Source organism: Pinus tabuliformis, chromosome 7 (genome assembly GCF_031772625.1).
Source record: "Pinus tabuliformis cultivar Carrire ecotype Pingquan chromosome 7, CPIR1, whole genome shotgun sequence".
NCBI classification, from domain to species: domain Eukaryota; kingdom Viridiplantae; phylum Streptophyta; class Pinopsida; order Pinales; family Pinaceae; genus Pinus; species Pinus tabuliformis.
Window position 1 is genome coordinate 888,851,511 of NC_142293.1, and position 25,624 is coordinate 888,877,134.

Consider the following 25,624-nt stretch of genomic DNA (forward strand, 5'->3'; position numbering starts at 1 on the left):
TTTAACTTGAAATCATGACTATCATCAAGCTCATAAAATACGCAGTCGTAGTCTTCTTTTGAGATCTTTGGTAGGGTCCGATATTCATTCAACTCTTCAAAGAGTTGAGCACATTGATCTTTGTCTAGAAAGCCACAACCATGTACATCCAGTAGATCAAAAGCTAATTGTAGTGTATCTTCTCGCAAAGTGTCCATCTCAGCCATTTGTTTTGCAAGCTGAGATTAAAACAAGTAGTGTCTGAATGCAGTCCCGTAATTCTATCTCTGCCATTGAAACCCGATCGAGCAATATCTTTATCATTATTCTCATCAAAAGACATCTGATGCACAGAACGCAGTGCACGTAGCATGCTGGCAAGAGCGCCCTCCATCTCTGCTTCATCCCTCATTGCCTGTGTAACTGATTGACCTTGGATATTATATTATCGACAACTTGAGCTAAAGAAATGGTATCTTTCCATCACCATCAGATTTGATCTGTAAAACCTGCATTTCCAGACATGACAACACCCCATCTACCCCCTGCAGAAGCCATAGAAGTAACATAGGATCCCTTTCTCCACTTTTTGTTTATCCATTTAAATGGAAAAGAATCGCTGACCTTGTAAGACTGCTGTGTGTACTGTGTGCCTTTAGACATTACTACCCGGGAACTCCCACTATTGGCACCCGCAATTACACTTATGTAATAGTTTTTCTCCCATTGTTCCATGATCCATACCTTGTGAAAAAATCACTAAGAAAGTTCATAAACTTGTGCAGTGAATCCATTTCCCGCATCCATAATAAGAGCCCACAAATTTGAGCAAGAAGCTAAAAAAAGGCCATCTTCATTTCCTTTCTCAACATGTTGTGTAAGTCTTGTATCAGCCACATTATAGTGGTATCTCTATTTTCATTGGCCGACGAGCATTATAAACACTGATCCATTGTGTAGCAGGCATACCAAGCCAAACCTTCAGATCAAGAGCTGCTTCAGGAATTCCCTACATAATGTAAATCCATGTGCCAAGAAGTCTACAACAGAGGCTAAGCAACAAGGCCGCAAGCATATGCTTGTCAAGAGATTAAAGTATGCCTTTCATTCCAGCGATTCCTTGGCTAAGTAACCAGATCTGAGCAACCAAATGTATGGAGAGCTGTATAACCAAATGACAACTGAAGACAGCTTCTAGACCAGATCAAACAAATGGACATGATTTCTGATGATGTTTTGTTTTCTTTTGTTTGTGCTTTTGCAGAGATAGGAGCTGAGGAAACTACTGCCATTTGAAGAGCGGGAGAATAAATTACATATTCTAAAACAACACATTTAATGATTTCTTCTTCAAAACAGGGTTTTGAAGAAGAATCAATCTCACACTGACATAAGACGGAGTCTAACATCGGCTCCACTTGGGATGGCAGCTGCCGCTTTGTGGAGGTGCCAAGAACCGCAGAACTTTGGGAGAGCAGACAGTGCCTCCATCCATTGGGCAATGGAGTCCATTATTTCAACATATCAACACAACTGAAGACTCAACTTATTAACTGGAAATTGACTGAATTGACTGAAAGACTAATTTGGCAAACTTCAAACTAAACTGTAATGAAACTAGAACAGGATGCTGCCCTTATGGCTGCTTATTTATTTACAAAATCTACTCTAATCTGCTGTACAAACAATAAATCAGGTAATACTAAAATTCCAGATTAACTATTCAAGTAAACCTGAGAATGATGCCGCTTGAGAATGATTCCGCCAAGACATAGATGTGATTGTTGGCAGTCCTTCATGCACGTAATGAGCCTGGTCACGTACAAGACAGCCTGATCTATCAATCAAACTAAAAAATGTGTCCATGTATGTTGCCATTGGATCGCGGAAACCGGACTCTGTTGGCTGCCCCAACTCTGCAATGCATACTTCCAGCTACACACTGTCAATGTAAACATCTGTAGGCAAGTCTGTTATTTCTTGTTTCGATGGAGGAAGGATTTCCAAAAACTTTTTAGGGTCTTGGAAATCATATGACTGGATTTGCTCATCTAATTCTTGAATCTCCTTTTCAATTCTTTCAACAATTAACTCACAAAATTTAGCTTTGAAGAACTTTGAAGATTTCAACCAATGAAGCAAGGTACTGAAAAAAGCTTCATCAAATTCAGAATCTACTAACTCATTTCTTATTCCTTCTACAGCTTCACACAGGGCAGGGTTTGCCACATACTCTACCATTGCATGAATGGATCAGCAAGCGTTGGAATGTCTGGATCGAATTGGAGTCGCCAGGTGAATGGTTCAGCCTGCATATGTATCTGACTGCTGTCCACCATCAACATCAGATCTGCACCTCGATTGCATGTACTGGGACAAGACAATCAACAAGTCGAATGTTCTCCCCAGTGGAGTCGCCAATATGTTAGCGCTTGAAATTTCACCTCAGGCTGAGAAAGGTAAACCTCAAGGCAACATCAAACCACTTTGCCTCGTAGCTAGCCCTACGGGGTAGGAGAGGGCTCTCTCCGGTCTATCTCGGTCAAAATCTTCAATGGGCGAGATAACCAATAGGGTAACACTGATTTTAGGCTAGTAAATTGATAAAAAGGGGTTTTTAATAAAATAACGGGTTTTTTTTGGGCTGCATGGGCAAAGTAACAGCTTGAGCAGAGAAATGTAATCAAGAATACAGATTATCCCCTGAGGCAAGGTAGGCAAGAAATTTAACATCAAATTGAGATTAAATGGAATGGCAAGACTGGTGAGGAGCTGACAAGGGCATAAAAGATGAATCCTTGTCAAACAGAAGAAAACATTAAATATTGAACAAACTTAAAGGCAGAGCATACAAATGATGAATTCTACCTTAACACTTCATTTGTTCAATTAGAAATGATCATGAGGTGAAATGAAAACATAACAGGTTACATATGAAACAGAAGAAAAACTTATGCTAAATTGTCATACCACAGGAATCTCAGGGGTCAGAGCTGCATTTTTTGATTAAAATCTCTGTCAAAGACTGTACAATAAAAGCTCTCTGTTCTCCACCAGCTCTCAGCACTCAGAATTCTCTACCCTACTCTCTAACCACTAATTCTTACAAATGATTTTTAATACCACAAACAGCTCAGAAGAAAACCGATCCATGAAAAGATGAAACTGTTTCAACTGGCACTATGAAAAATAGTAAAAAGCCACTCATCGGTTCCTGAAGATCAGCGCATACATATCCAGCCATTCATAATTGTCACTATTCATCCGCATAATCGCCTTTGATTGCCTAACCGCTTCAGTGTGAAGACCCAAAATAGACTAACTAATTCGATTTCTGTGCTGGGATAATTATCTGTATTTAAATTTGGCTTTTGACTTTTATTCTCCCTCAAAATGTCATGACAAGTGTTTCTGCTGAAGGCACGTTCCCATTTTTAAAATGCAAAGATTTGCATCCAGTCGACATCCCGGGAGAAGAAGATAACTCCTTAAAATGAGGCAATTGGGTACATTAGAAAAGCTTATAGTCTTCAGAAGCTTCTAATGATTTCCAACTTGAGCATGAGAATTTCTGCAGTTCATGCCATACACACAAAGTGGATATATGATATATGTTATCACAAAATATTTGGAGAAATCTCCCCTCCCAACTTAAGTAAAATGGTTTATACATCAACTATACACTGCAACTGCAACTTATTATATCTAGTGGTCCTCTACAGCATAGTAGTTTTATACACACGAAGTAGAAATTGAGTTTATAGACAATGCGCACAACTCCTCAAAACGACACTTTAATTCCCAACGATGCCATGATCTGAGAGATAAATTGTGGGTGTGCAGGCCAAGTTGCTGTTGTCACTAAATTCCCATCTCTAAAACACGTAGTTGTAGGTTCTGGCTCTAACCATTCACCGCCAGAAAGCAATACATTAAGCTTTACAGCTGGATACGCAGCACATGTTTTCTCTTTCAATATACCTGCACCAGCAAGAATCAATTGCCCACGACAGATAGAAGCAATAGGCTTGTTTGAATCAGAAAATTGCTTGACCAATTTAAGAACAGATTCATTTAGAGCTAGGTACTCGGGTGCCCTCCCTCCAGGAACTATCAACCCATCATACATGCTTGCATCAATGTCATCGAAAGATGCTGTCAAAACAAAATAGTGGCCTCGTAGTTCTGAATAAGTCATGTTTGTTTTCTTCAAATTGTTATATTATCAAAACATAAATGAATTTGAAGCAGATTGTCGAGTGAAGCTAGAAATGCGGGCTTGTTGGGCTCTTTCTCTTCACAAAGTTCTTAATGCAAGTACATGGTGCTGAATGGTAAAAGTTTGGACATCTCTCAAGCCACGAAGGCTCAACCTCTTTCTCAAACCTGAAGGAGATGGCATCACAAAGATTTGTAAATTCTACCTTATTTATCTTGAAATCATGACTATCATCAAGCTCATAAAATACGCAGTCGTATTCTTCTTTTGAGATCTTTGGTAGGTTCCGATATTCATTCAACTCTTCAAAGAGTTGAGCACATTGATCTTTGTCTAGAAAGCCACAACCATGTACATCCAGTAGATCAAAAGCTAATTGCAGTGTATCTTCTCGCAAAGTGTCCATCTCAGCCATTTGTTTTGCAAGCTGAGATTAAAACAAGTAGTGTCTGAATGCAGTCCCGTAATTCTATCTCTGCCATTGAAACCCGATCGAGCAATATCTTTATCATTATTCTCATCAAAAAACATCTGATGCACAGAACGCAGTGCACGTATCATGCTGGCAAGAGAGCCCTCCATCTCTGCTTCATCCCTCATTGCCTGTGTAACTGATTGACCTTGGATATTATATTATCGACAACTTGAGCTAAAAAATGGTATCTTTCCATCACCATCAGATTTGATCTATAAAACCTGCATTTCCAGACATGAAAACACCCCATCTACCCCCTGCAGAAGCCATAGAAGTAACATAGGATCCCTTTCTCCACTTTTTGTTTATCCATTTAAATGGAAAAGAATCGCTGACCTTGTAAGACTGTTGCGTGTACTGTGTGCCTTTAGACATTACTACCCGGGAACTCCCACTGTTGGCACCCGCAATTACACTTATGTAATAGTTTTTCTCCCATTGTTCCATGATCCATTCCTTGTGAAAAAAGCACTGAGAAAGCTCATAAACTTGTGCAGTGAATCCATTTCCCGCATCCATAATAAGAGCCCACAAATTTGAGCAAGAAGCTAAAAAAAAGCCATCTTCATTTCCTTTCTCAACATGCTGTGTAAGTCTTGTATCAGCCACATTATAGTGGTATCTCTGTTTTCATTGGCCGACGAGCATTATAAAAACTGATCCATTGTGTAGCAGGCATACCAAGCCGAACCTTCAGATCAAGAGCTGCTTCAGGAATTCCCTACATAATGTAAATCCATGTGCCAAGAAGTCTGCAGTAGAGGCTAAGCAACAAAGCCGCAGGCATATGCTTGTCAAGAGATTAAAGTATGCCTTTCATTCCAGCGATTCCTTGGCTAAGTAACCAGATCTGAGCAACCAAATGTATGGAGAGCTGTATAACCAAATGACAACTGAAGACAGCTTCTAGACCAGATCAAACAAATGGACATGATTGCTGCTGATGTTTTGTTTTCTTTTGTTTGTGCTTTTGCAGAGATAGGAGCTGAGGAAACTGCTGCCATTTGAAGAGCGGGAGAATAAATTACATATTCTAAAACAACACATTTAATGATTTCTTCTTCAAAACAGGGTTTTGAAGAAGAATCAATCTCACACTGACATAAGACGGAGTCTAACACACTCCAACATTACGAAATTCTGTAGGATCTTGGTATATGTTTTCCTTGACCAAGGAGGATTTCACTAGGCTTATACCATAATTATAGCCCTAAATAGTAGTGAATAACCCCAAGATACTTCATATTGAATTCAAAGGAAAAATCCCTCTTACACTAAATAATGAGATGCTCTACACCTATCAGAAATAAGTCATCAACATATAACAATAATTCACAGGTTCATTTTTCTCAACCTCGATATAAGGGTTTGGATTAATGTCACTTTTAGAGAAATTGAGTCTTGTCAGGTAGCCATCAATCTGATAATGCCAGGCTCTAGGTGCCTTCTTGAGCCATACAAGGCTTTCTTCAATATATAAAGGTGAGATTCTTTCCAATGAACCTCAAATCCTTGAGGTTGTTCTATGTACACTTCTTCCTCAATCATACCATTGAGGAAAGTAGTCTTTACATCCATTTGATGTAAATTCCAACCCATATAAGAAGCAAAAGAAATAATATATCTAATAGTAGTGTACTTTGCAACTGGAGAAAAATTCCCATCATAATCCTCTTCCTCTTTCTGGGAGAATCTTCTAGCCACAAATATTTCCTTGTATTTGTCAATACTGCCATCAACTATGATGAGCTGTGAAATGGACCTTTTTTGCTACAAAATAATTCCTCTCATTTTGATTAATTTTCCCTCTTTTCCTTTTTAAAACACTTTTGATCCTATATTTCACGCGGGATGCTAAGGTATAATACATGTCTCATTAGTTTTCTATTTTAGGTTATAGAATAGAACTAGTAATTAGTTAAGAGAGTAATTTTAACATAGTTATATATTTTTTAAATAAATAAGAGGCACTAACCTAGATTGTTCAAGGCCACACATGGATAATTGATCGGACACTTATTATTTAGGAACAACTGGCATATTCATGTTGGATAATGCAATACAGAAACTATTAATTCAAATTCTCCTTAACCTTAATAATTGCTTGTGAAATTTATTTATATTCTTATGTTTATTTATTATATCTTCTCATCAAACAATTATCAAGAACAAAAACAACAAAGACAATGGACACAGGATATAGGCTCCAAGCCAGGGAAAAACCCCTCCAAAGAGAAAACCCAGAAAGAAACTCATCTCTTCTTATAGAATCTACTTCAAATGAGAAAAACCAAGACAAAAACCCTAGAACAAGTCCTCCTCCAAGCACCAAGTTAGCCTTCCAATACCCCCTTCTAATTAGGTTAGAGATAAACCAAATCTACGAGGATAAATTCTGGTTCAACCAGCTTCCAGCTTCAAATTTTGCCCCCAACTTTGACCCGCAACTTTGGTCCTGTAGGAGTTGTAGAAACCCTAATTCTAGCACCTACCAATTCCTCAAGAAGTCTTCCTTCAAGCAATCCAAGGTCTCTAAGGTCATACTAGAAAATTTAGCCATCATGTAACTTGGATCTTTAATTTAGACCTACAATTTTCAGCTTTTGTTGAAGTTTCAAAAACCCTAATCTTCGTACATGTGAGAGAAAAGAGCCCAAAAAAATACTTTCTTTCTTCTTCTTTACTTCTCCTTTCTTCCTTGTCCTTCACTATAACTTCTTCCTTGTTCCAAGCTATATATCGAACTTCTTCTTGAAAGAGATCAAATTGGTGCTAAATTAGGTTGATGCTACTTCTATCTATACACATATGAGGGGTTCAAATACCCTCCTTTAGGCAAACTTGTCACTGCCAGGGCTGACTTGTGCTTGGAGGTTTCTAGGACTTTCTAGACTCAAAATTAATATCTTTTACATGCTACAAATTTCCCACTAGGATCTTATTCAAAACATAATGACTCTCTTGACTCGAGAAAAATATTCTTTGATATGACAAACCCTAGAAACATGAAGAACATGCGATGACCATCAAACTGGAGCATGAAACCCATGCTCAAAAATAATATTTTTCTTTCTTCTTTTCCTTGTAACCAAAAATATACATAATGATTTGAGTACATTGACAATTATGAAAACTGAAACTAGTTACATTTTCCAACACTCCCTCTTAATTAGGGATGTATTCATAATTTTACACATGGTACAAGGTTATTCTCAAATGGGAGAGTTCTCATAAGAAGAGTCAGACTGGTAAGACATTGTTAAGAATCAACATCATAAACAACATTGTCAACATAGTAAGGCCTTAAATTGACAATCTCTTTATTATATAAGAGCATAATGCTTGGAGGCTTTATGTGAGATACCACACTACCTCTACAAGGCACATACCCCATCCCGATGTTCACTAGGTATGTCCTTTCAAGACTATTCTTAGCTTGGATTCCCAAACCTCAAAGAATATCGTCCTCTTCGACCAATCTTGTCTTGGATACCTGTCCAATCCTCAAAGAATGTCATTCCATTTCCTATCCCTGATTTTTCTATCCCCAAGGAAATCACAGGTGCTTATCCAATCCCCCATCCACAATTATCTCTCCATGGCCTTCACTTATATGTATGATTTTTAGTCCTGGTCAAGTTATTAACAAATGAAGAAGAGAATACAAATGTGATGTTCATCATCACTCCATCTCAACCAGAGAGTAGATCCCCCTTCCCTCTTGATTAGGGAATAAATCCTTGCTCATGTTTTTGGAGACTCCTTTACTCCCTCTCAAATATAAACGAGATACCTAACTTCCTTTGAATTGGGAAGTCATAACCACAAGATCTTTAGCTTGTATTCTTAAATGTATCATCTATCAGTGCTTCATGGAGATATCTGTAAGCATCCCTTTTCCCCATTTGTATCTCACCATATTGGGCTTCTTCCTTCTTGGATATTATGGATCCATTTTCTTCCTTTAATATTGTGACAGGGTTCAAGCCATCAACTTTGCACATCAATTTCCTCCAATCATCACAAACTTCAAGCTAGTAATATCTCCCTCATGAAAGTGATCTTTGTTGATGTAGGAATATGAACATTAGGTTATGTTCTTACACTGCTACCTTTCAATCTCAAGGTGATGATGTGAACACCTTGACTACATGACATTCCAAGGATTGCCAAAACCATTTACTTAATTCATATGATCTTTGAATAGAGCTCATCACCACCCATTGAACTTACCTCAATGGTTAGCATGTATCCTTGCAGTATCCTTCCAAGTGGAGAAACAATTATGTTAACCAGATAACCAATATCAAAATATAAATATCAAACTTAACTTGTCATGATGTCCCCTTTTATCAAAATACTTGCATACTTGATTCCTTTAATATCAACATCCTTTCATATAATCATATGGACATTATATAAGAATCCCTCCATGCATTCCTTTTAATCAAAGTGCCCATGGATCAAACTTTATTACCAAGCTACAATATCTTCCTTGGAGTTGTCATAGCTAACTTTCTTTCTTTCTTACAAAGACTATGCTCGATTTTGATCAACACTGTTAGAGTTATACCATTCTACTTTGTGAGAGAGTCTTGATCTCCATCCATTTCAAAGTATGTCAAATTTCTTCTTTCGAGCATCATGCAGCCATATGGAAGATACATTCATAACTAACCATTATCACAAAAAAGTGATCATCTAGACATAATTTACTAGATGGATCGAAGTACACCATGTAGAGCCAATTTTACCATAGTAAAATTTCTTTCACTATGAGAAATTACTTAATAAACCACATTTGTTAAGTCATTTATAATTAAACCCATGAAGAATAATTAAATAAATCACTGTTTATTTGATTATCTCCTAAGGATAATTAATTAATTTTTTTTTAATTAATATTCCTTGTCACACTTGACCTAGTTATGAGAAATAAATAGATAAATAATTAATTATCTTATTTTTCTGTAGGAATAATTAATTAATCACTAATTAGTTATTATTCCTTGTCAAGTTTGACTAAATCCCTTACGAATAATTAAATAAATCATTATTTGTTTATTATTCCTTAACTATATTTCTTGAGATGATAAATAAATCATTTATTTACTTATTATTTCTAAATAAAAGTTTAAATACCTTTTCCCTCCAAACCAAATATAATAAAATATTCCAAATGGTTAATTCTAGAATGGGGTTAATAATATTTTATTATTGCTCATTATTCGAGAATAACCTAATATTTTGTTATAAATAGAAGGGTTTTCCATTCATTCTTCACTTTTGATTATTTTCATTGTTTCACTCACTATTGCAGCTCTAATTATTATCATTGTCGCACACCATCTTCTTTTTCATTTGAGTTCTCATTGAGCTCAAACATTTTGTTTGCTGGGTTTTACACATTATAGAGGAGAGAGACTCTACAAAAGTTGAAGACATTGAGGATAGCCAAGAACCCATCCCATAGAGGGGGACTGGTAACATTATTTGTTCCCTTCACAGGTGTTGTTTAATAAAATATATTCTTTATATATTTGGTTTCCATTGGATTATTGGAGTTATTTGTGCTTATTTTACTATTCCATTTTGTTGTTTAAATATGTCTTCTACATAGATCAGGGCTTTAGCAGGTTTCATTTCTATCATTTGCTGCAGATCTACATTGTTTAACAACCATTTTTATCGTTAGGGTTGTTTGTCATCCACAACCTAAAGTATTTTCTTTTCATACACATTCAAGAAGAATGCTACATAACAAATTGGCGACTGCATTGCATTTTTTATTCTGATCCGAAAACTTGGGTGACCTTCAGTTTTCAGCTTAGGGTTTTTCTTTTCTAGCCTCTTAATGTTGTTTACTAGCATTCAAACCCTAGATCAATCAAATTTCTAACTTCTTCAAGTTTTTTGTTCATTTCCACAAGTCACAGGAACCAGCTGCAATAGAGACGGAAAATTTTTTTGAGACTTGCCAATCGAGTATCAAGGAGAAGAAATCACACTTTTCTTCCCCGATAGTGCAATATGGAGGTCCAGAGTGCACTTTCTAGCCTAAAAAGTGCGATCTCCCCCTAAACAGTTTAGTACTTGCGATTTTTAGGGTTTCTGGGATTTTTTTCTAATCCCTTTCTAGGTTTTGACGAGAGTTGTCTATTGGGTTGGTTGACCACTGTATTACCCTGCTTAGGACTTGATCTACTTAGTTTTGCTTGTCAAAGTGGAATTTATCCCCTTTAGGGCTTCTAGTACGCTTCCACCATTATAGGACGAGTTTAGTTGAGTAAGAAGTTTGAGTTTTTGCAAAGATTTCAACCATATTTTCCAGATCTTTACCTTCATATTTCAGATCTTCACAAATAGGTTGTTTCCATCCTCAAGTTTCATCTTAAACCTTGTTTGGTCATTTGCCTTAGGGTCCCATTGTTTTCCCTAGGTTTCACACCCATCTCCCTATCTTTCTGCAACGATTTTCCTCACTAGTTTTTTGTTGTTGCTGCATCACTTTCCAGCAGCATAGTGTCATTTGATCCCAGTCACACCAATGCTTAGATCTCTTGGCTGTTTTTGTGTGTTTTCAGTTGGTTTCTCCACCAACCAACACAATTTTTGCAAACCCAGTTTGGGTGGGGCTTAGAGAGTTGATTTGTTGTTCATTTTCTATTTTTAATTTTAGTTTATTTCAAGAATCTTTTTCTTTTTTCAAACACGATTTGGGCTTAATTAATAAACACACAAGCACACCTTAAGCGAGGGTTCTTGGTTTACACCACCAAGCCAATACTTAACTTAATTAATTTATCTCCCCACACAGAGACAAAAACATATTGTTGATCTACCTTCACCATTTCTATGTCACTTGTGTCTTACAACCATTACTCCACCAAGGCATTTGTCGCCGAGACTCTTAGGCCTTCATCCCTAATTTATACTTGGGCATATTACTCCTCCCCGCAGGGTTCGATTTCATAGTTCCCCAAGTGCCCATACTGAATCATCTTCTGGTTAATCTGATTCCAAGCCTCCTTCATCACATACCATGCAGGAAACCAACTTGGTTTTGGCTTCGGTTACATTCCTGTAGTCACATCTAGCAAAACTGCTACAAGAACCATTTCGGCAACTCCAATGCTACCTTTCATGGCTGGGTTAAGCCTCCCGGATTTCAGCCAGTTGATTAATGACCCTATACACCACGATGCTGGTTGGCTAGAAATGTCGACTAAGCTTCCCTCCGACATTCCCAAGTTTGAGGGTAATTCTGGAGAGGACCCCACCAATCATGTCTGCTCCTTCCATATGTGGTGTTCATCCAATTCCATCATCGATGGCTCCATTCATCTTCAGTTGTTCCAACGCACGCTCACTAGAGATGCTGCAAAGTGGTATGTCGACCATCCTGCCACCTCTCATTCCACTTTCACGATGCTTTCTAAAGAGTTCCTTTCATATTTTTAGTTACCTCTCCAATACGACATTGGTAGAAAGCTCTTGACCACATTCCGTCATTCCTCTACCACCCGTCTTTCCAATCATGTCCAGGAATGGTGTAAAAGGAGGAGCATGTTCTTTGCTCCGCCCTTCGAAAACCATGTCTACCTTGATTGGTTTCTTAGGACTCTTTTAGCACTATTTCCAAATATGTTGTGTCTCTCTTTCCTTAGACAGAGGAAGAGGCTCTCCAAACCGCTCTGAGATATGAGTTGATTTATGCTCAATCTCATTATGTCTATATCGTTATCCTATACCTCCCCCGTCTTGGTGGTGCCAATGCACTGGTGGCATCTCACGCCGCCGACAATATCATTGGAGCTATTTCACATCCTCCACCATATACTCAATAGAGTTATGGCTATCTACATGGGGCACCAGTTCCTCTAACACTTATGCCCCTCCTACCAACAATGTGTATTCAAGACAAATCACATCCTATGCATTTACCCAACCAAATCAGAAGATGTTAGGGCTAGCTAGTGCTCAACTTGTCTACCAGACCATTACCCCTTCACCATATTATACCTATGCACCGTCGAGCGCTCTAGCCCCTCATGCATCAGTGCCGCAACCTCCCATGCATCCTCAGCCCAAGCAGCCACTGCCCCTCAGGGTCAATTGTTTTCACAACAAAGTGCAACCACTCCCCAAAATTCAAAGAGAAAGAATAAGTGGAAAGGTAACAAGGGTAACTAGTGTAACCAAGGTAATCAACCTAATGAACCCCACGGGAACCAGCTTGACACCAATAACCAACAACAGGGTGACCAACCCAAGAAGAATAAGGTTATTCATACAAACAAGCCTTGTGCATGTTGTGGTGTACATGGCCATTATACTCATGAGTGTCCCCTCTTACCCCAGATGCACGAAATGTGGGAAGCCGAAGCAACTTCTAGAGGTCAACCACCCATGCAACAACTACCTCATAATCCTGTGCCATCTCAACCAACCAGGCTCACAAATCCTTTCCCTCAGAAAGGATTTGTTGCTGCTCAACCTTAGCAAAGTCAAGAAGCCCACCTTCCCAAACCTTTTGGTCCTGGTGACTACCAGATCCTCATGATGAATTCTAATGAGGTCAATACCTCTCATATCAACTTGCAAACTTGGTCGCGTCAATATGACAAGATATCGACTTCATCCGCCACTAAGTCCAAAACTGAAGCAACTATCGAGCCTCTTACAACACAAAATTGTTTTCTACAGATCCCTCAACCTAAAGTTGAGTCAATTCCTAAGATCCCTAAGGGACCATTACGTCCTAACATGACTTCTAACCAAGCTTCCCATACATATAGTATAGTAGATGACTTGGCACAATCACCTCCTGCCATGTCGACACTAGAGGTGCTCCAATCGTGCCCATCTCAAAAGAAAGCTCTACTAACTACTTTGGGTGCAGTAGATCCTTCATTACAATCATTTCTATTGATACGTCAGAACATCCTCCATTACCTCCATCTGTTCCTTTTTAGGTACCAGCTAGAGTCCGTAGTGACATCATCTCCCAATGCATTATTGACAAAGGTGCCTCCACCTATGTGATGTATGATACTATTTGGAAGCAACTCAAGTCACCTAAACTGTCCCTATCCACCATCACTTTGTGTGCTTGGGACGGTCACTCCTCCCAGCTTCTTGGCATGTATCGTAATTGTCCAGTGACTCTTGCAGGCAAGAATGTTCATGTAGACATTGAGGTTGTTGATACCCCTATAGATTACAACATTCTCTTGGGTCGTAGTACACTTATGCCATGTCATCCTTGGCATCTACAGTTTTCCGCAAGATGCGTTCCCCCATGAAGGGAAGATCGTCACTATCGATCAGTTGACATACTAAGAGTCGTCATCCTTAACCTCCCCTGAGTCCATTATCTTGTCGATGTCGGAAAAGTAGTATTCTACCCCTCTCACTGGTGTTTCACCCAGAGTCTACAAAGATTCCTCATTGTTGGGTGCTTTCTCTGGTCCTCCCCCTCCTATCTCTAAGCCTATCTCTTTGAGTGTTTGCATGTTACAAGCATCATGGGCTGCTCAAAAGCAGTCTGGTACATTTGATCAACAACCAGCTCCTCAACACCCCGTTGTTACCATCTCAACTGAGCCATCTAGATCCACCCCCCTAGGACCTCCTCCATTTGTGGGTGCCTCCCCTTTGTTCCCACTAGTAACTATTCCTCCAGGTCTCAACCATACAGGAGTTATTCCGCTCGAACATTACCCTGCAGGACAAATACCTTTCTTATTTCCTCTTCTTGGAATCTTTTCTATCCTTGTCATGGCTTCGTTGAGTCTCCCTAATATGAATTTTGGGATCCCAATGTGGTACATTGATCCCCCAGTGAACACTTTGCTTGGTTAGCTCAGACCATATCATGCTTTGACCCCAGTTCAACCGGTCCCTACGACCCTTGTCACTACTCCAGTTCCACCACAACCTCAAAAGGAACCCACTCTTGTTGCAAAAGAATATGGATAGGGGGGTAAAGTGAAGAAAAAGGAACCTAAGTACAAGGATCCCCAAGCACCTTCTACTCCCAAAGCTCCAAAGCCGACACCTCCATGCATTGTGTGTGAAGTTGTTGGGCATGCGACTAATAATTTTCCTGAAATCCCTTGTCTCAAACATTTGGTTCAGGAAACATTCCTTGAGTCAAGTATCCTTGAGGTCCAAGTTACCTTACCAGGACCATCTAATAAACTCAAAATGTTGCTCACAAATCACCCTTGTGCTTTATGTGATCATTATGGTCATTATTCCCATTGTTGCCCTCGTCTCGACGAATTTCGTGATTGGCTTCAAGAACTTTGCGAATACGAGGCCACTCGTAGTGGATCATCTACTCCTCTACCCATGGATTCTAGTACCATTAGTGTACCAGAACATGGGGGCTCTAGTCCCACCATCGTGATCCCTCCCCCCAATATCGAGATGACGGACTCCATGGTCCATATCCTTTACCTTTCGTCATCCTTGAGTTCCTCACGGGAAAATTTTTTTGAGGTTTTTGCATGCACCTCTATCAAACCTCCTTCGTCGAAAACCCAAGTCTCAACATCGATAGATTTTCCATCTACTAGCTCATCATCTACCTTTCCAGATGATGTGTATGTGAACCTTCTTTCTCATGATGATGCACCAGGTACCACTGCCGCATCATGTAGTCAGTCTTCCTCCTGCCCACCCATATTCCATTTTGATGAGGACATGATGGAAGATATGTCTACCCTAATTACCCTTGCACATAGGCAAGGGGGCATATCTTCTCGAGGATTTTGAAGGCCACCTCCTTCCTGATTCTCCCAATGCACTCTACCTCAAGAAATTTCACTCATAGCATATCCCATTGATTTGTGTGTCTTTATTTCTATCATGAAGTTAGGTAGGTTGCATCATCACATCTATTGTGTTTTGCACCTTTCATATGGTGCCATCATCCACATCGTGTATTGGTTATGCCAACGGAGCGAGTCGCTTCTCTAGGAATCTAGCCTCGGAAACCCAAGCCATTTTTACCCCCTTGCATACGTTAGTCCATTCGAATGATGTGTGCATTGGTGATCCAGGTGGATATTGGTGGCCAATCACCTATTCCACCTAGACCCCCCACCTTAATTGTAGAACAATTTACTATTTTTGGTAGTTTTTCGAGTCTTGAACTTCTGGAGATGTTTTGAGGCCCTAAACGATGTTTCTTTGGCAAAATTTCTTTGGTGATTTCTATGAAAATCGCATCAGAAACCATATTCCTCTGAGAGATATTTCCGGGTATCATATGCATCAAACAAAGATAATATGACCAAGTTAAGACCCCAAGAAGTTGGATGCCCAACTAACCCCAATGGGGCCCATAAAATCTTAGTGTTACATCTCCTCCAGTTAGGGTTTTGGTTGTTTAGGGTTTTCCATTATTGTTCAATAATAAAAATGCCCTTGAGGCTCATTGTAACTTAGTTCAGAGGCATGTAGCTGCCACATCTCTTCTCAGAGATAAGCTACCATTGTCTAAGCTATCTTATTTCCATTATGTTTGTAAGCATAGTTCAATATTTTTATATAAATGGAATGAAGTGTTTTTTTTATGCATATCTGTGTTTATGATTATATCTGTAAGTTGTTGCATTCATGTTTAAGTTCAGATCAGTGGTATGAGAGTGGTCTATTCTTTCTCTATTTTTCTTTGCATGTCCCCAACGATGTCAAGGTATAAGGAGTTAGGGCTTGATCTGGTTCAACCATTGCAGGATCAGCCTCGCAAAACCCAACGACCTCCCATGGAAAAAGAAAAGAAAGATGAGGGGTCAGGAGGTCCTTTCAAAATGTTGCTCGTGGAAGCCCTCGAGCGAGAGAGGGACGCAATGATGGATAACTTTGCCCGGATCCTTCGACGACTACCCACAGGTGATGCATCTTCATCTAGCAGCCACTCTGGAGGTGCCACTCCTTTTAAGGTACAAGTTAACTTCGATATTCCTATATTCGAAGCACTGATAGATGCAGACACCGTAGATAAATGGTTAAATCTATTGGAAGGATATTTTTCAATTCATGACTTTTCCAATTGGGAAAAGATTATGTTTGCACTTCTCAAAGCTACCCCACATGTCAAGTAATGGTGGGAAACCTACTGTGAACAAAAGGATGAGAGTGAACCCTCATTTTTTTTAAACTTGGAATTCTTTCTGAGACGCCATCGAGGAACGATATTACCTTATCTGGAGCTATGAAGATAAATACATAAAATGGACCACGCTACGGCAAGGAAGGGACCAAGATGTGCCAGAGTTCACAAATACTTTCCATACCCTTCGCACAAAACTTGGGTATCAAGGATACTAAGCGGCATTTGGTGCTCATGTACCACAATAGTCTACACAAGTACATCCAGGACGAGATGGAGTTCCTGGAAATTTCCTCGCTCGGCACGACATATCGGTATGCTGTAAAGATTGAGAAGAAGTTTAAACAATTTTGGATTTGCGAATCCAAAGCAAGGAAAAGGTTCCCCCAAACCAAAGAACAAGGGACCAAGCTAAGGCAGGGCTACCCAGGACAACCTGGCGAAGCTGCAAGCAAAGAACAACACCACGAAGACGAAGAAGGACATGGGAAAATGGTGTGAGTTCCATAAGATCTCCACTCATAATACAAGTGAGTGTTGGGCCAAGCAGTCACTGTTGGATGAGTTGAAGGATTCTGAATCAGACGCAAGTTCCAACTCTAAATCAGAACCTGATAAGGGGTTGACAAAGGGAAGTATATCATTGATGCAAAGCCTAGTGCCATCATGACCACCACAAAGATCCATAAACTTGAGCCTGAAGATATAGAGGAGGGGGAATGCCTCTTCCAATCACATATATGGGTGAAGGGTTCTCTACTACAGTTCATTTCCGACAGCAGGAGCCAAAAGAACCTCATTTCAGAAGAAGTCATGAAGTGGTTGGCCCTAAAGACTACAACACATCAAAATCCGTACACCATCGGGTTGCTTCACCATGGACGAGATCTTCACATCAGCAAGAAGTGCCACTTTCCCTACAACATCAAGCCCTTCACAGATGACGTACTCTGTGATGTTGCTCCTCTTGAATTTTTTGATGTATTGTTAGGAAAACCATACTTGTGGAAGCGACATGTTTTATATGAGTCTAGACCTCGCTCTGTGATTATTACTTTGGCTAATAAGTTGTACAGGATACCGAAGGTAACCCCGCCTACCACCATCTCTTTAATCACTACAAAGAAATGCAATAAGATCATTTCCTAGACCAGGAAATTTGTTTTCCTTATGATTCGCCCCCAAGGAAAGAAGAAGGTTGTGGCCATAGCTTCTAGGCAGGGCTCCTCTACACAACAACAACAGATGGACAAAGTTGTGGAGGAATACAAGGACATTTTCACCTCACCCACAGGGGTACCTCTGCAATGTCAGGTCAAGCACTCCATCAATCTGACCTCGGGCACGCCGCTGCCCAATGGACTGATCTATCGGCACTCTGTTTTGGAGAATGGTGAGATCAAGATGTAGATTTTGGAACTACACTAGAAAGAGCACATCAGGCCAAGCTCATCAACCTGTGGGAGCCTAATTTTATTGGTACAGAAGAAGGATGGGACCTGGAGGCTTTTTATTGACTATTGGGCACTGAACAAGATCACTGTCCAGAATAGGTACCCAATGCCATAGATTGATGTCCTTCTAGACCAACTAAAGGGGGCCAAATATTTCAACAAGATTGACTTGAAGTCAGGTTCTCACCAGGTGCCTATTGAACCCTCCGATTTATGGAAAACTACCTTCAAATCCAAGGAGGGCCTTTTTGAATGGTTGGTCATGTCATTCGGATTGACGAACGCCCCTGCAACCTTCATGAGACTAATGGACAACATATTTCTTCCCTTCACCAATGCATTCGTGGTGGTGTATTTAGATGACATTTTGATCTTCAGCTAGAGTTGGGAAGAGCACCTCCACCATATTCGACGTGTCCTTAAAACCTTTCAACAACACAAGCTACGTGCTAACTTGGAGAAATGCACCTTGGCCTGACCCAGGTACAATATCTAGGGTACATCATTGATGAGTAGGGTGTACATGTGGACCCATCCAAGATTCAAGTCATTTGGGATTGGCCAACCCCAACCACTCTAATAGAGCTTCGCAGCTTTTTGGGTCTTGCCAATTTCTACCGTAGGTTCATGTTGGGGTTCTCTCATATCACTTGGCCTTTAAGTCAAGTCACCAAGGGCGGAGCAAAAGAAAATTTATTTTGGTCGGAAAACTAATAGCAAGCATTCTCCGAGTTGAAGAATCGCCTCTGTCCTGCATCAATGCTCACATTACCAGACCTGCAACAACCATTTGAGATTGATACATATGCCTCTAACTATGCTATTTGTGGAGTTCTTACTCAACATGGGCATCCAGTGTCTTACCACAGTGAGACACTTTCAGACACAGCCCAAAAGTACCCCACTTACAACAAAGAAATGTATTCCATTGTCTAGGCCTACTGTCAATGGAAGCATTACATTCTGAGGAAGGAAACAATCATCCACACAGACCACTGGCCTCTACAGTTCATATAGACACAAGGGAAGCTGCAGAACGATTTCCATCAAAAATGGTCCACCTATCTGCAACAGTTCCATTTGAACATTAAGTATAAGAAGGGCAACACCAATAATGTCGCTAATTGCCTCAGCCAACCACCGGTCATGGCGCTAATCACTGTGCTCAACTTTGTGGGCACGAGACATCTGGGTGGCTGCATCTTTACAAGAGTGATCCAAAATTCAACAACATATACCAGACACTCCTGGAAGGGAAGAAAGTTCCAAATTTTTACCTTCAAGATGCATTATTATGCCACTTAGGACAAATATGTGTTCCTTCAAGTGAGCGTTCCAAGATGATTTTAGAGGCACACTACAGTCAGGTCGCTGGACATTTCAAATTAGAGAAAATAATGGTGGTATTGCAGAAGTAGTTTTATTAGCTGAAACTTCGTTAGGATGTTGGGAAGTATATTATATCCTGCACCACCTGCGTCATTGAAAAACCAACCATCAAGAAGCAAGGCTTGTATACTCCTCTACCAACTCCTAGTCGGCCTTGCAAATCTATCTCCTTGGATTATATGTCAGGCCTTCCTTCTACTAAGCACGAAAATGATTGCGTTTTCATGGTCATTGACAGATTCTCTAAGATGGCCATCATGGTAGCCTACACGAATAGTATCACAACAAAGGCCACTACTAAGCTCTTCTTTGAGTGGGTGTGGGTACACTTTAGGATCCCACAGTCCGTTATCATAGATCGGGATAGTAGATTCCTAAGTGCATTTCGGTCAAGTCCTTGGTCGATGTTGGATACAAAACTCACTAAGTCCATGACTTTCCATCCCCAAACTGATGGCCAAACAGAGGTTGTCAACAGGATGATCATACACATTTTACGCATGTACAACTCAAAGCATCCACGCACATCGGATGAAAGTCTCCCCTATGTCCAACACATCTACAACATATCTATCCACAACTCAATAGGCCACAACCCCTTTAAGGTAGGGCTAGGATTTCATCCATTATGCCCCATTGATGTGGCCATACCATTTGCAACCACTCAGGTAGATTCGGCTCACGCGAAGTCCGAAGCTGAAAGGGCTAACAGCTTCATTGAGCACATTCAACACATACTCCAATAATTCCATGATATATTGGACATATCCAATGCTAAGTACAAGAAACGTCATGATAAACATCGAGTGTCGCACAAGTTCCAGGTGGGCGACAAAGTTTGGCTTCATTTGTAGAAATAGCACCTTGCTAGACCTCACTGCAAGCTTCGCCCGCTTCGATATGGGCCATACACCATCACCAAGGCCGTCAATGACAATGCCTTTGAGCTCCACATCCCACCGTTCCTTGGTCTGCACCCAATGTTCAATGTAGATTGCCTTTGGCCATACTTCTCACCATTGTTGGACACATCTGACATTGCAGAACAACTCACACCAATAGAGCTCAACCAGGACTACATGGAACAGGCCACAACTAATCATATCATGGAAAAACATATCAAGAACACTCGGAAACAAATGATACAACTATATTGAGTTGTTGTTGGCTACATGGGGCCTGACCCAGGTTCAGCAGTGAGTTTAGCCAAGCAAATCCCGATACTATTGGCCCTTTCGGTCTCACCTGAGGTAGTATGGGAGGGTTCTAGAACCAAGTTTCCACACCCTAGGAATGTCTTGATGAAGTCTGGGAAGTTCACAAACCTATCCTACGCACTTGCGCTGCTCCGTGCAGTTGTCTGTCCTTCGCGACTTGTGTAACTGCTTCCGTGTAGCTCTGTGAAGGGCACGAAGAGGTGTTGTCTAGATCTTTTATCCTTACTATGCTTTTATTATAGATCTTAACTTCATTAATCATTCAACATTTATTGCTAGTGCGCGCAATCATAAAATGTAAAGAGATGCATAAATATCATAGAAGCAATAAACACATAGTATTCTAGAATCACTTATCTTTTATTAATCCTCTGTTCAAGTAAATCCAACTCTGCCCTGCACACTCAGCTGTAGGGGTCCGCACACATAGTTGTGGACTCTACCAGGCCTCTGCAAACTCAGCTGCAGAGCCTCTTACTACTATTACGACCCAAGACTCAGACTTACAGACTCAGAGCGAATTCCTCATTCAAAAACCCATATTACTTCTCAAAGCTAAGACTAAGACTACTTTTTACCCTTAGAGCCTCGCTCTATTTATACAATTCCATGGTCCGTGAACCATGGGTAGGTCGACACATTCTATATTAAATTACATTATTTTATGGTGGACAACCCTAGACTCTCACGCTCCGCACCGACATTTTACGGGGTATTTACATTACATTGACCAAAACTCGGGCTTTAATCCCCAAAGGCATGCTATGGGGGGATCCGCTGCCCAACAGGCCCCCAACACAATCATCGTGACTCATCTCGAGTCACTTGGATGGTGCGGTGATCTTCACACAGAGTCCATCCAACAACTTCTACACTTCGCTTATGTTTGCAGCACATTATTTCGTTGTCCGTTGTATCAGTTTTGTGAATCCCCGATGCATCATTGTCAGGGGCACCTTCTTGCCTTAACGCATATGTATCCTGCATCTGGACCAGCTTTCCCTTGATCGTGGTGGTAACCATGAATGCTTCCTCGTGCCAAGGCTGGATGTGCATTTTAAGCACTGCTTCTTTTTGGCACGCGGCGTCCACCTATTCCTTTAGGGCCTGGGCCTCCTTCATCTTGGCAAGTCACTGAGTAAGGGCAACCATTTCTACGGTCCCCCTGATATTGTCATATGCCTGCTGTAACTGCCATGCTTCTGTCTCCAGACGTTGTATGGTTGGATCTTCCTGCAGTGAGGTGAGCGTGAAGAGGGATTGATCCAACAATCTCGTGCAGTCCTGTACAGCGTGCTCTATTGCTTCCAACCCTGATTGAATGGCGTGGTGGTGCTGCTCTCTGACTTCCAGGGTGTAGAGAGCTGTGCTTTCAGTCGCAACTCAACGATCTGCAGGTTCAGCTCCAACTGAACCTTCGCGGACTCTTCCTAGGCCTTGCGGGCTCTAGCTGCTAGCTGGTGAATCTTTTCTACTATTGGGAGTACCGCTGGCATGGCCAACTCTGATATGTTGCTACAGGCCTCCTCCACGACCTTTTCCAATCCCTGGGTTTGTATGACCAGGTTGTCGCGCTGCAGGTTGAGCTGTTCTAAATGTAATTTCTGCTCACTCAAGACCTAGAGGGTGTGGCCCTCCCTAGTGCGAAGCTCATCATTTACCCCACCCTGTAGTTGGTATAGGGTTTCTCTGGGAAGGGAGGCCAAATTCAACCCCCAGCCCTTGATTTTACTTGTCGTGGCCCCGTCACCCTCAGTGGCTGCTAAGACTGCGCCTTTTGGTAATACAAAAGTGTTTGTGGTGTGGGCGTGCAACATCGGCTCAGCTTCAAATGTACCTGCCACAACGTGTGGTTCCAACATTCCTAGGGGTTGCACTTGTAATGCTTACAACTACACTCTGAGTGCCCCCAACACAGTTGTTTGCTCCGTCATTAATTCTTCAAAAACATCCTTAGTGACATCACGAATTATTTCACCAATGTCAAGAAGGTCTCCCTCGGAGGTCTTTGTGGCCTTTGTATTTTTCCACGAGGCTAGCTTCTCATGGACGTGCAGCCTCTTGAGTTGGGTTGATTTTGGTACCAGGTCCATGCATTCCTCTACCTCAGCCTCTTCCTGTATGTCCTTCTTGGTGGACATTTCCTGGCCTTCCTCTGTCTCTTTCGTGGTCGAGGTTGCGGTCTTTGCCATCTACGCAGCCACTGCTACCTCAGCCGCCTTCTGTTGCGTAGCCGCTTCTTTTTCCTGGCGCCTTCTCTCCACCAACTATGCAATGCACAACTTGGTATCCTTCTTTTGTTGTTGTGCTGCAATCTTTTCCATTTCTGCCAAGTCCGGGGCACACCACTCCGGGGGCCATGACTCCATTACCGCAAAGATTGCATCATCCATTGCCATGAATAGGAGCTTCGCCCATGTTCGCGCGGGATCTTTACGCACTCGGATATATAGGTTATGCATATCCGCCTTGAACTCTGCCACGCTCTGTAAGCTGTTATGGACTGTGGGGGACAAGCGCAGCCTACGATTGATCCATGTTCATATTCGCACCTCTACAAACACCCAAAACATCTTTATCTCGTGAATCCTTGTCACGCCTTTTGTTGCCCAAAGCAAGGTGTACCTAGCGGCTTCGGTAGGTCACCTTCAAGCGTGGGAAACTGGCTGTCATCTGGTAGCTCCCATGCAACCAACAAGATGGATAAGAGCAACCATGCATAGTCGAAGGTATTACCCTTCTCCTAGTCCTCTCTATAGTTTGTCAGAAACTTGTCATAGAGGAACTGCGCCGAGTTGAACTGGACCCCCTCTGTGCATTGCTCTGCCAACTCAATTATAGACGCTGACACTTTGCCTGTGCGGAATTTCCTCATCAGCTTGCCAGCCAGCAGTTGGCTGGCTATGCACACCCCTTGGTCCTTGATTCTTACAATTACGTACCCTCTCTTCCTATTCTCCAGCTTATATTTAGCCTTCATAGCTTCTGCGAGGGCTAAGTCGCTACTCTTTCCTGCTATGGTTGCAGGGTCGTTTCCTTTGATGGGCAGCTGAGAAATCCGGTGAATCAAATTGGCCATGATGCGAATTGGATCCTCCAGCTAGAGATACCCATCATGTACTAGGCACAGTAGCTGCCTGATGACAAAAATAGTGACGGCCGCGTGGTGGCAGTGGGGTATCCATTGTAGATGGAGTAGCCCAGCCTTCTCTACACTGCGTAGCCATTTCTACTTCAGTAATTTCTCCGCGGCCAACTATGGGAACTTCTTGCTGTCTGTGAGGTCCCAGTCTTCGAACTTCATATTAGGTACCCGTCCCATCAGTGTACCTTCAAACCTTATATCATCTGGAAGGAGCGGGGTCTAGAGTGCACTCTTCGTGGCCTCCAGGTTCTTAGGTATCTTGGCTTTCCCCTTCCATAGGGGGATGTAGGGGGGTAACTTTATCACCGAAGGCACTTGGGAGACATTCTCCACCTCATCATCCTGTTATTCAATTTAGGTTATCAGGGCTTGCAAATCCTCCTCCTCCTCCTTCGTTTCAAGGGTGATGACTTTGCCCTTCTCTGTCATTGACAATTTACTAAACTGTGGGTTCTGTGGTGATACCTAGATTGGCCCCATTGTCTGCTTTTCTTTTTGTGGTCACGGCATGCATGGTGACTTTGGAACCTCTACTATAGTTGCTGCCTCTCGAGGCTCCTCCTGGTTCATATGGGGCACTGGGGTAACTTCCGCGAATCGCACTTCGGTTCTCGCAGCCATCATCGTGTCTACACTGGATCCATTCGGTCGCGTACTCAAGGGTGGCAAGAGTGTTTGGTGCTCAATGCTCTGTACTGGCTCAAATCTTAAACAACCAAGTGTTGCCTCAAGGCTAGCACAAAGGATTTTATAATATCGTTTGAAGTTGAATTTAACTATTCCCTCCACTTTTGAGTCATTAATACCTTCTTAGCAGCAGATTGTCCCGAATCTAGCTCTGAACTCCTATCTTAATTTCCTGCTGCCTACTCCTTTCTGCCTTAAATTAGACCTCTTGTCATGAATAGTGACATCAACGATCACCTTCCAACCTACCCCCGCAGTAGCGCAGCCCCTTATGCATGACCGCGATCCCTGTGACATACTGACCCTGCGCGTAACCTCGTTCCCACGTAGCTCTCCTACAAACTTGTTTATAGTCTCGTGATGTCTTTCAACTGCTTGAAGCGTTGAGACTGTACTTTCTACGGATAGTTAGGTGGACACACCACCTGCACGAAGCTTCCCTACACTTGCCAGCCTAGTCCGCGGGTGCCCCTCAATTACCCTCACGTCATTCAGCATTTTGCGTTCTTCCTTATACAGTGCACTCCCCTGGTTACTTTGTTTAATAAGGTGCGGTTACAGCCATGGTAGCAGAACCAGAACTTTTCGGTGACACTCTTCTACTGTGGTGGTATGGCTACCCATATCTTGTCCTGTCCTTCCATTGACGCGACATGTTTGCATGATTTCAGTTCCATTTTTCCGATATCCACGTCCATTAATATGCTTTTTTGCTTCAGTTGTACCTGATCTTCTTCAAGTTCGCGAAGCTCAATGTTCCCTCGCCGGATGGCTTCTTGAGTCTGCATATGTTTGTCCTCACATGGCTGCATACCTTCTTTTCTATGGTCCTTGCGTGTTGTGCCAGTTATTGCGTGAAGATTCTTTCCCAAAGCTACAACCTTGACTATGCTCGTCATTTCTGGAATCATTCCCGTGCTCAAGTTCTTGTGCAT

The 25,624-nt window shown here is 41.5% G+C and overlaps 1 pseudogene; it reads right to left on the reverse strand.

The window, feature by feature from the left end:
• Positions 1-4,874: 4,874 nt before the first annotated feature.
• On the reverse strand, positions 4,875-25,624 carry LOC149250458 (casein kinase 1-like protein HD16 pseudogene; annotated as a pseudogene).